The following is a 10,850-nucleotide window of genomic DNA, read 5'->3' as shown; positions in this document are numbered from 1 at the left end:
TTTCATTGTTTTGGAGAGGGTCGTAAAATTTTGTAAAAGACTTAAAGGCTGAAGTTTGCACTATTGTGCTTCAGTCTATATTCTTTTTGAAACTCGACCACTGGTTCTTAATTTTACTTGGAAGGCTGTTTTAAGTAAATTGTGCACTATTGTCGTTTGCTTGGAATGCTTTCTGGTCTGAAGGAAGAACCGCGACATAGCGATTAATATATTGGATTGATCAAACAGCTTGCATGGTACTATTATCTGTATCTGTTCTCTTTTCTATTATATGAATTGCTGTGTTATTTCTTTTGCTATTGTTGATTACATGTATGCAATATAACAGCAAGTCTGCATTTCATATCACTATTGAATGTTTTGTGATTTGTTATCTCTTTTAATCATGCGCGTAACAATGATATAAATGACTGAGTACAGTAATTCGCTATTATCGCTCTGCATAACTACTTATGCAGAGCAATCTTAAATGATTTAAACATTTATGCTTATTGTTAGTGTCATCTATATGCCTGCCAGTAAGCCTAAACTATCAAACGCTGTATTCAAATGAATCGATAAGTCCCGGGATTAGCTTATAGTTATTATATTTCTTTTGTAGTTTAGTTATTTATTTATTATCACCTTACATCGTAAATCATTCATCCATCCCGTTTACTTATAATCTTTGGGAAACTGGTCCCATTATCCCCAGTCGGAGCCACTATTCCAAACGGAAAAGGAGCTGCACTAAGTTCCGGACCGGGTGGTTTCCCCGATGTTGTTGCAACGAATTTCGGGGCATCAACATTTTTGGCGCTAGAAGGAGGGCCATCGACTGTGAATGGAAAGTAGGTCCAAATCTGCAAACCATTCTAAGAGTAATTCTCCCTCCAAATCCTCTTCCCCTTCTCAATCACATGCTGGTTCTCCGACACACAATCGAGAAAAAGAGGAATCAACCACCACTGCTCATACCCATCATATTTCAGAACATTTATGTCTTGAATCCCCTGAAGTTCAGTCTCTTATCCATAAACTTCAGAGCTTCTCGATTTCACCTCAGAAATCTGAAGTATCACAAAGAAGTGTGACCTCGCAGTTAAACTTATCCCATCCACTTACCAGACTTCAGAGCGAAAAACTCGGTATCGAACCTACTGAGTTCCCTTTACCGAAAAGGAAAAAGGCTAAGAAGATTACTGAAGTATCTGATAGTGAAGATCTTTCTTCCATATCTTCCATCTCAATTCCTCCTCTGCGAAGTCAACCATCCACCCCTCCGTTACACATTGTTGTTCATCAGGGAATAAGTACTACAGCATCTCAAGCTACTCTCTCTCCAACAACTTCTTCTCCTCAGTCATCTGGAATACCAATAGTAGTAACAACTATTATCGCCAGCATAATGGCAGATCCATGGACTACGCCAGGTGCAGTCAATATGCCCGGACCATTACATGATCTACCTGATGCTCCCGAAAAATGGTTGCCTAAATTTAATCCAGATAACGGAACACAAGCTGAAGAACATATTAACAATTTCATGTTAGCAGTTAACTTAAAAGGAGTGACAGAACAAGATGTTGTTGTCAGACTTTTCCCTTATACCCTGCAAGGATCGGCAGGATCCTGGTACTTCTCATTACCTTCTGGTTCTATTACCAGCTGGACCACATGCCAAGAGCAGTTCCTTACCAAATATGGAGATGACAGGTCTCTGGCGACTTTAATAAACGACCTCTCCAATTTGAGAATAGAGCATAGGGAACCAATAAAGGAGTTTAATGCTCGATTCAACAAACTCCTAAATAAAATCCCCACTGCTTCGAAACCAAGTGAACAAATTAGGAGCGAATGGTACATTACTGCCCTCCCTTCCAATATAGCTATTTTTGTTGACAGGGCTGGCAAACCTACCTTAGCTGAAAACATGAAGGAAGCACTTGCAGTTGAAAAGCGTATTAATGCTCTAGAGAAGAAAGCTGCCTTGGAGGATAGAAAATCCAAAAAAGTTTCATTTAAAGAAGATTCTAAGAAAAAGACCCCAAAGGACCCATACGACATGGAAGGTTTACAAAAGGTCCTTAAAACATTGTCTAATGAAATGGTTGAAATTAAAAAACAGGTGGCCGAAACTTCGAACAAAAGACCATTTAGAACTTTCAAGAAAACTGAAACAAAGCCACCCAATGTTATATCTAATGCAGACTCTGAGCAGGAAGAAGAAGAAGAGGAATCAACCTCTCAAATGGATGATGAAGAAGAAGTAGTTGAGTGTCACGGCATGTGGGATTTCATACTCCCAAATTCTGACACCGAGAATCAAGAAGAAGCTTTTCCTGTTACTACAAGAAGTAAAATCGCTTCTGAACCTACTCAAACAACTACAAAAAAGAGGAGTGCAGGTGCTGCCACACCAAAAGAAAAAGTTCTTCCAAAGAAGTCTCCGGTAGCAGCCCCTCAAAACCAGCCTCCAATTTCTAACTCTCCTTCAACATCCAAGACACTAATGGTATCTGACTCCATGGAGTATAATATTGTTGATGATATGAAAAAGACTAAGGCAAACATAACCATGTTTGAACTAAGTAAGTTAAAACATCAGCAGAAATAGCTCCTAAGAGAATTTAACGCTGTCCCCTCTTCTCCTCTTCCTAGTTCAAAAGCTGCTAATGATTCAGGACAACCCCCTCCAGATATGGTCGAAGCTACCGATTCAGTTCTGATCGGAGATAGATCCAATTCTCATACCCCACCTTTCTTGCTCACCTATGAAATCTATAATCGAAATCTGCATAACTGTTTAATTGATTCAGGGGCTTCATCTAATATTATGCCAGCTTCAGTTTGTTCTAAACTGAACATAGAACCCCAGAAGTCCGCAATTCATATTGTACAGTTAGACAGAACCAAAGTGCAGGTTATAGGAGAAATTAATTCCGTGACTATCAGGTTGTCTGCTGATCCCAGAATAGTACAGAGAATAGATATTTTGATTGCTGACATACCTGAATTCTATGGTTTAATTTTGAGCAGAGATTGGTCTGAGAAACTGCATGGATACATTTCCACGGATTGGTCACATATGTGGCTCCCCTATAAGGGTAAGCCAAATCAAATAAGGATCGACCGTGAGAAACACATGACTCACACAGTAACCGATTTCGAACAAGAAAACCAGCCTGTGGCCTTCAACAACAACATTTTGGGAAATTATTCCTCAGAATCATTCTTTGGCAACTTTGTTGCCCAACCTTCCCCTTTTTTAGTTAACCATTGTACATCTCAAGTAGAAAATTTTTCACAAACCAATTTATCCAAATGCTTCAACGAAAATCAAAAAGATGTAAATATTTTTGTTGATTCTCCTTTATTTTGGTCTTTGTATTTTGATGGCTCTAAGTCCAGTGAGGGATCCGGAGCAGGTTGCATCTTGGTTAGTCCGCAAGGCGAAAAAACAATGCTATCCTGTCGATTAGAATTTGAATGCACCAATAACACGGCCGAATACGAAGCTCTAGTGCAGGGACTATATAAGGCAATTGACCTTAAAGTCCAATATATAAAAGTATTCGGTGATAGTGAGATCATTGTTAAACAGGTAAGAAATACAATTCATTGCCTTTCAAGCCACCTTAAGCATTATCAATCGCTAGTGCAAGATCTTACTTTGCATTTCTCAGCATTCAACATTTCTTCAATTCCAAGATCACAAAATTCGGCAGCTGATTTACTAGCCAACGTAGCTTCCAAACTCGTCCGAAGACTATAGCCTTGATAGATTTTCTATAGAATTAATTTTTAGACCTTCAGTTCCCGATAACATCACTAACTGGAGGGTTTTCAACCATGACGAGGACATCTTCCAATTCTTAACCTCTGAAAAGTCTTATGACAATCAAATCATTGAAGAGCATGACCATGATTCTCAAATGAAAGAAACATCTCAAGATAACGCGATTCCTAAGCCTGTAGTAAAGCTCGAAGACCTTTATGACATTAAAGATAGGTTCAAACCTGTAATTAATGCAAAACTCCAAAGCTCTACTCTTAGGTTTGAATCAATCAATTTGGGAACAGATCAAGCTCCTCAAAATATCAACTTAGGACTAGGACTTTCTATAGAAGAAAAGGAAGCATTCATCAAACTCTTAAGGAAAAACAAGCAAGTTTTTGCTTGGAAGTATGACGACCTCAAGACATATGATACATCTATCATACAACATACTATTCCTATGCTTCCCGATCAAAAACCTATCCAGCAGAAGTTAAGAAAAATACACCCGAATTTGGAGGGCCAATTAAAGTCGGAACTTAATAAGCTCCTAAAAGCTAAGATTATCTTCCCTGTCCGACACTCAAACTGGGTCTCCAATATGGTCCCAGTCAAGAAGAAAAACGGCGACATTCGAATCTGTATTGATTTTAGAAACTTGAATAAGGCAAGCTTGAAAGATAATTTCCCACTGCCTACCATGGAACAAATCCTCCAATCGGTAGCAGGATCTGAATTAATGTCCTTTCTCGACGGTTTCTCAGGATATAATCAAGTGTTGGTCCATCCTGATGACCAACTAAAGACTACATTCAGGACAAAATGGGGAACTTATGCATATCAAAAGATGCCTTTTGGACTCATAAATGCAGGAGCGACATTCCAAAGAGCCATGGATACAGCCTTTAGAGGGTTAATTAATCGGACAGTAGTCGTCTACCTCGATGATATTACTGTGTATTCTAAAAAGAGATATAACCACTTGCATGATTTAAAACAGATTTTTCAACGATGCAAAACATATGGTATCTCTCTCAACCCGAAAAAGTCTTTCTTTGCTCTCAACCAAGGTAAGCTTCTAGGGTTTATTGTATCTAAAGATGGCATTTATGTAGATCCTGATCGAATTAAGGAAATTTCTGAAATTCCTTTTCCGCACAACAAAAAATCGATGCAGTCGTTTCTAGGGCAGATTAATTTCGTTAAACGATTCGTTCCAGATTTTTCACAGATTGTACTACCACTACAAACGATGATTAAAAAGAATTCAACCTTCAGATGGGGAATAGAGGAAAAGCAAGCTTTTAATGGTATTAAGCAATCAATAATCAATGTCCCAGCTCTGAATACTCCAAATCTTTCTAATCATTTTATATTATATACCATTGCATCCGACTTATCTTACGCAGCAGTGCTCACCCAGTTGAATGATGACAATTTGGAAGCGGCCATCTCGTTCTTCAGTTCAAACTTTCAAGGCGCCGAATTAAACTATTCCGATATTGAGAAACAAGCTTTTACTGTCTTTAAAGCAGTCAAACATTATCGACCCTTTCTTTTAAAAACCCATACTAAAGTGATAGTTCCTTTCTCAGCAGTTAGGCAACTATTAATCCAAAAGGAATTGGGAGAAAAGAGGGCAAATTGGGTCGCAGCTCTCCAAGAATATGATCTAGAAATAAAGCCAGCAAAGTTTGTTAAAGGTCAAGGTTTTTGCAGGATATTAGCAGGAGCATCAAACATTCCGGAATCAAGTGATACAGAGCAAACCCAAGAAGTTAATCAGCTAAGTATTCCTGATTCCGAATCTCAATATGCAGATCTGATCTTCTATTTAAAGAATGGTTATGCACCTACCAATTTGTCCTACAAAAACAAAAGAGCCATTAGATTGAAAGCTAAGAGTTTTTCAATTATTGGCGATGTGCTCTTCAGAAGAAACTATGATTCTGTCCTATTAAGATTCCTTGAGAAACCTGAAGCTCAAAAGGTTTTGCAGGAGCTACACGACGGACCAGCAGGAGGACATTTTGGAGTTGATACAATAGCTCATAAAATCATTCATGTTGGATACTATTGGCCTACTTTGTTTAAGGACGCTCACGAATATGTAAGGAAATGCATCAAATGCCAAACTGCCAGTGGAAGACAACAAAAACCAGCTTTCCCTTTGCAACCAATCAACATTGAACAGCCTTTTGAACAATGGGGATTGGACATCATTGGAGAAATTCATCCTTCTTCTTCCAAGCAGCACAAATATATTCTTACAGCAACTGATTACTTTACAAAGTGGGTAGAAGCAGTTCCGTTAAAAACAACAAACTCTGAGGCGATCATTGAATTTATAGATCAGTTCATCATTACCAGGTTTGGTGTTCCAAACGCTCTCGTCTTTGATAATGCTTCTTACTTCTCAGGTAATGCAATGATTGATTTCGCTATCAAAAGGGGATTTAAATTAAAGTATTCTGCTAATTACTATCCTCAGGGTAATGGCCTAGCAGAATCAACTAATAAAAACCTAATCAAAATCATTAAGCGAACAATCGAAGAGAATCATAAGAATTGGCATAAATCCTTGGTATTTGCATTATGGGCTGATAGGATAACACAGAAAGATTCCATAGGGACCTCTCCGTTTAATCTTGTCTATGGAAAAGAAGCAATCGTACCAACCAATCTTCTTTTTCCATCTCTAGCCCTAGTGCAATTTATTGACGAAACTCCTTCTTCCTCTATCCAGTTTAGATATGATCAAATTCTTAAACTTGAAGAAGAAAGGGTAAAAGCCAAGGTTACACACGCTAAACATCAGCAAGTCATTAAAGAAGCTTTTGATCTGGCCTCATCTAGTCCTAAACAATTCCAAGTCGGAGATCTAGTCCTGAAATGGGACAAAGCCCATGAAGACAAAGGTAAACATTCCAAATTTCAAAAAATGTGGCTCAGACCATTTCAGATCTGTGAAAAAGTAGGCCATTCCACTTTTATACTGCAAAATCTATCAGGGGTGAGGGATTCTCTCTCCCTGTCAATGGTCTGATCTTGAAGAAATTCTTTAATTGAGGAGGTAACCCCTTCTCTATGTAGTTTGATAGTTTTTATATAGTTTGTAGGATTTGTAGAAATAAGGACGTGGGACATCTTCCATTGACCTTTCGCTGTAATTAAAAGTTGTCTCGCCACTACACTATTAATATTTACTTTTGGATAATAGCGTCTTAAACCAAGAAAGATCATTTCTAGGAAATTAGACATCTTTTTATTCTGAACATCACAGTCTAACTTTTGTAAACTTCACTCTGAACGAAGTTCTATGAGTCATCTTGAGTTTTCAAAATAAGTCTCCAAAGGTTATCTCTATTAAAAGAGGGGCTAATCCATCTTCAGCATCTTTAACTCTTAAACCTGTCATCCGTTTACTCTTAAGAAGATAGTTGTTCATCCCATTCACTAAAAGTTTATGATTTCTCAGAGTGTAATTCTAAAATATAAAAGATCAAAGATAAGAGGTCTTATTACAAGCCTGCTTACCATGTTCATAGGAAAATAATTTAACTGACATTACCAAAACTGCATACCAAACAGGGTAATGGCTTGAAATTTCAAGACAAGGGGTCTCATCACGAGCCAGCTTGTTCAGTTTGATTACTACCCGTGAATGGCATTGTCATTATCTGGCCACCAAACCAGGACAATGGATTTTATCTTAAGCAAAGAAGAAAGTGAAATTCAAAAAATACAAAAATATCTTTTGAATTCATTCTGTTTAGTCACACTCTTAAGTGAATGGAACAATGGACAATGACATGGTTAAAAGGTAACCCTGCCGAGACTATGAACGTTTGCTGGCAGCAGAGGCTCTACCTGTGACAGAGGAGTTTATTTTAAAAAAGTTTATATGGAGAAGTTTTCTATTTTACTTTTATGAACCAATAAGGACTTGTTTCAAAACTCAAAGTGTGTTTATAAAAAGAGGAAGTCAAATGAAGAAACCTGTTTTATTCAGAATCAATAGACATCTAGTTATATTAGAAGTTTCCTTTCTTTATAAAGATTCTATTTGAAAAGGTGTAAGTATATTTATTAGTCCAGAGATAACTGGTTCTACCAGCGAATCGCCAATTGTTGTGCCCTACAACACCCCCCATTTCATAACATTTTTATTACAAACAATTAACATATGAAATGGGTCCCTTTTAAAAAAATTTAATTGGCATTAATGAATTTGTTCGAAAAAGGTATGATAATCAAATGAATTTGTTAACAAAAGACTTTTTGAACAAATAATAAGCAATTTTTGGTTAAGTCCGAAAAAGCAATCGCAAGACCGTTTGCTACCTTGGTTCTTTCCGATGCGATATCGCTATCGGCCATCGGCGATAGCCAATGCACACACAGAAAAAGCACACATCTTTTCCCCGATGCGATATCGCTATCGGTAGTCGGCAGAATCCCATACATCTTCATAAGACGTTCAGATCTTTTTCCCGATGCGATGTGATATCGCTATCGGTAGTCGGTAAATCAATTGATATGCATTTAGGGATTATGTTCGCACGCTAATATGATACAATGTCGCAATCGGCATTCGCCAAGATCTCTCCCAAATGATAATGTCTCTCACACTCCCAATGCGATGCGATGACGCTTAATGATGACCAGAACTCCTAAAACAAAAAAGGGTGATTATTTCAAAGCATTAAAGTTATATTTAAATCCGATTTGACAAAAGCACAAATTTCAAAATGCCGTTAAGTAAAGGGATAAGGTAATGCATGCGTATTTAAAGCTTTGCCCCTTCGAATTAACGAGCAATTACGATTAGACCTTTGAAGAAATCTATTGCACGCTTTAAGGGGTCATTCGGTTTAATAACTTAAGTAATGGTCATTTATGGAGCTGCAGGCCGTAAAATCACCATCATTGCATCTGCGGTGCCCTCTCAAATCATTAGATCCGTAGCCACTTTTAGAATTAATCTCACCGCGCTTCAAGTTATATATCTATCCCGTTATGGATCGTCATTGTTATTTCTTTGTTACGATTTCTCTTGCATTTGTGTAGAACTCAACCGAGAGAAGTCTGAATATGATGGGAAAGAAGTTCAAAAAGGTGGCAGGTTCTACTCCAACACCTGTCTCAGGCCAAGCTGCTATGGTTTCAAAGAAAGGCTTAATCTCAGATACTACATGCACTGGTCTTCCTGGTACTACATGGCAAGGTACATACAATTTTCTAGAAGCAGAACAACCAGAAAAGACGGTAACGGAGGCTAGTGTGGACGAACTAAGAAAGTCTGAGGCAACTCTTAAAGATTTGGCTGACTCCTTTCTGCACAGAATAGCAGCCAGAGAACAAGTCTTGCCTTATACTGATGTGGTACGTTGGGCAATTGAAGAAATTACTCTCACTGATAGAACCTTCCATACTAAGGATGGAAGGATTTTCGGTTCCTTCAAGCCTGATGACTTGAGACTGATGTATCATTTGCCTCAACCTGAGCTAGTCTATAATAGAGCCTTTTTGGAGAAATTCGCGAAGGAGAATGAATCGCCATCCGAACCTCTCCGAGAGTGGAGACAGAATCCAGCTAAACACAAGCATGATATGTCGTGTAAGTACTCCAATGCTTCTTTGGCTTCACCTTATTGCTACGCCGGGATTATGATGTGTAGATTGTGGGGATTTCATGACTCTGCAAATATTCATATTGATATGGTTCCTTTAATGGAAGCGGCCGTCAATAGTATAATCATGGATTGGGCCACTATTTTGTCTGATAAATTGGTCATAGCTATTCGTGAGTTTAGGGCCAAAACCAGAGTCACTGAGAGAAAAATCCCACCCTTCTATTACTCTGCTTACATTATGGATACCCTTTGTTTTAATTCTGAGTTTCCTGTCCTTGGTTGGAGATGGACAACCCATGACCCAACACCCATTCACTTGTACCATCGGAAATTGTGGAAACCCTCCCACAAAGACCATCTGTATCAAATTTGCAATGGTTTTATGGTTCCCGTTCACTATTCTATTTTTGACAGACCTATCCCTAGAATTTCCTATGAAGCTTCTTTTGATCTCCCAGCCATAGCCCATTGGTTCGGCGAGGAGCATTTTACCTGTATTAGAGTTTTTGGAAGCAAGGCTAGGCCACATGTCCTCCCCCTGTACGTCCCAGATAAACTGTTAGCCCGGGAAATCTCCTACCAGATTATGTCTGAGAGTGTCACACAAACTCTCAAGGAGGAGAAGAAGAGAGGATGGCCCTCTTTTCCTTTAAGAATTGGAGTTTATACGCTGCTGAATTATAAACATGCAGAAAAGGAAGCAGCAAAACTCCAATTGATATCCCTGGCTTCTATTCCAAACAGACTTTATGATCCAAAAAAGACTGCTTTCATTGCCTTGGAACAGGCCAAGCTGTCAAAGGTTGTTCATCAAGAAGACCAGTTTGACGACCTGTTCATGAGTGCCGATTCAATAAGCCAAGTCAGACAACTCGCTTCACTGAGATATGAAGATGTAGAGTTAACTGAATTTAATAAACTTAGAAAGCAAAGGTTGCAAACTTTGCCTCTAGATTTATTATCTACAACCCCAACATCTTCCTCAAGCGAGTCTGGTCAGCAACAAATACACCTATCTCCTGTTACAACTAAAGAATATGATAGACAACAAGAGGAAAGGCAAAACAAGCTGCAAGCAGAGAAGCAAAGAAGAGAGCAGATAGAAAGGCAGCAAAAAGAACAAATTGAACAAGAGCAAAGAAAGCAAAATGAGTTAGAAGAACAGAGGAAAAGAGAAGAAGAAGAGAAAGCAAAGAAGGAACTGGAAGATAGGCAGAAAAGGGAATTGGAGGAACAGCAGCAAAGAGCACAGGAGGAGCAACAGCGGAAGGCATTGGAGGAACAGCAGAGGATTGAACAGGAGAAAGAACAAAGTAAAGCTCAGATAGAACAAAGTGAGGAAGTCTCTACTGATCCTGAATTAATTAAAGAATGGAACCAATTCGATTCCATCATAAGTGGTAAGGAAGCCTCCAAAGACTCAGACGCCTCTAAGACTCCCAATACTACTTCTTCTC

This window comes from Pinus tabuliformis, chromosome 5_2 (genome assembly GCF_031772625.1).
Source record: "Pinus tabuliformis cultivar Carrire ecotype Pingquan chromosome 5_2, CPIR1, whole genome shotgun sequence".
NCBI classification, from domain to species: domain Eukaryota; kingdom Viridiplantae; phylum Streptophyta; class Pinopsida; order Pinales; family Pinaceae; genus Pinus; species Pinus tabuliformis.
The sequence above is the reverse complement of the archived record's forward strand: the minus strand, read 5'-3'. Positions refer to the sequence as shown.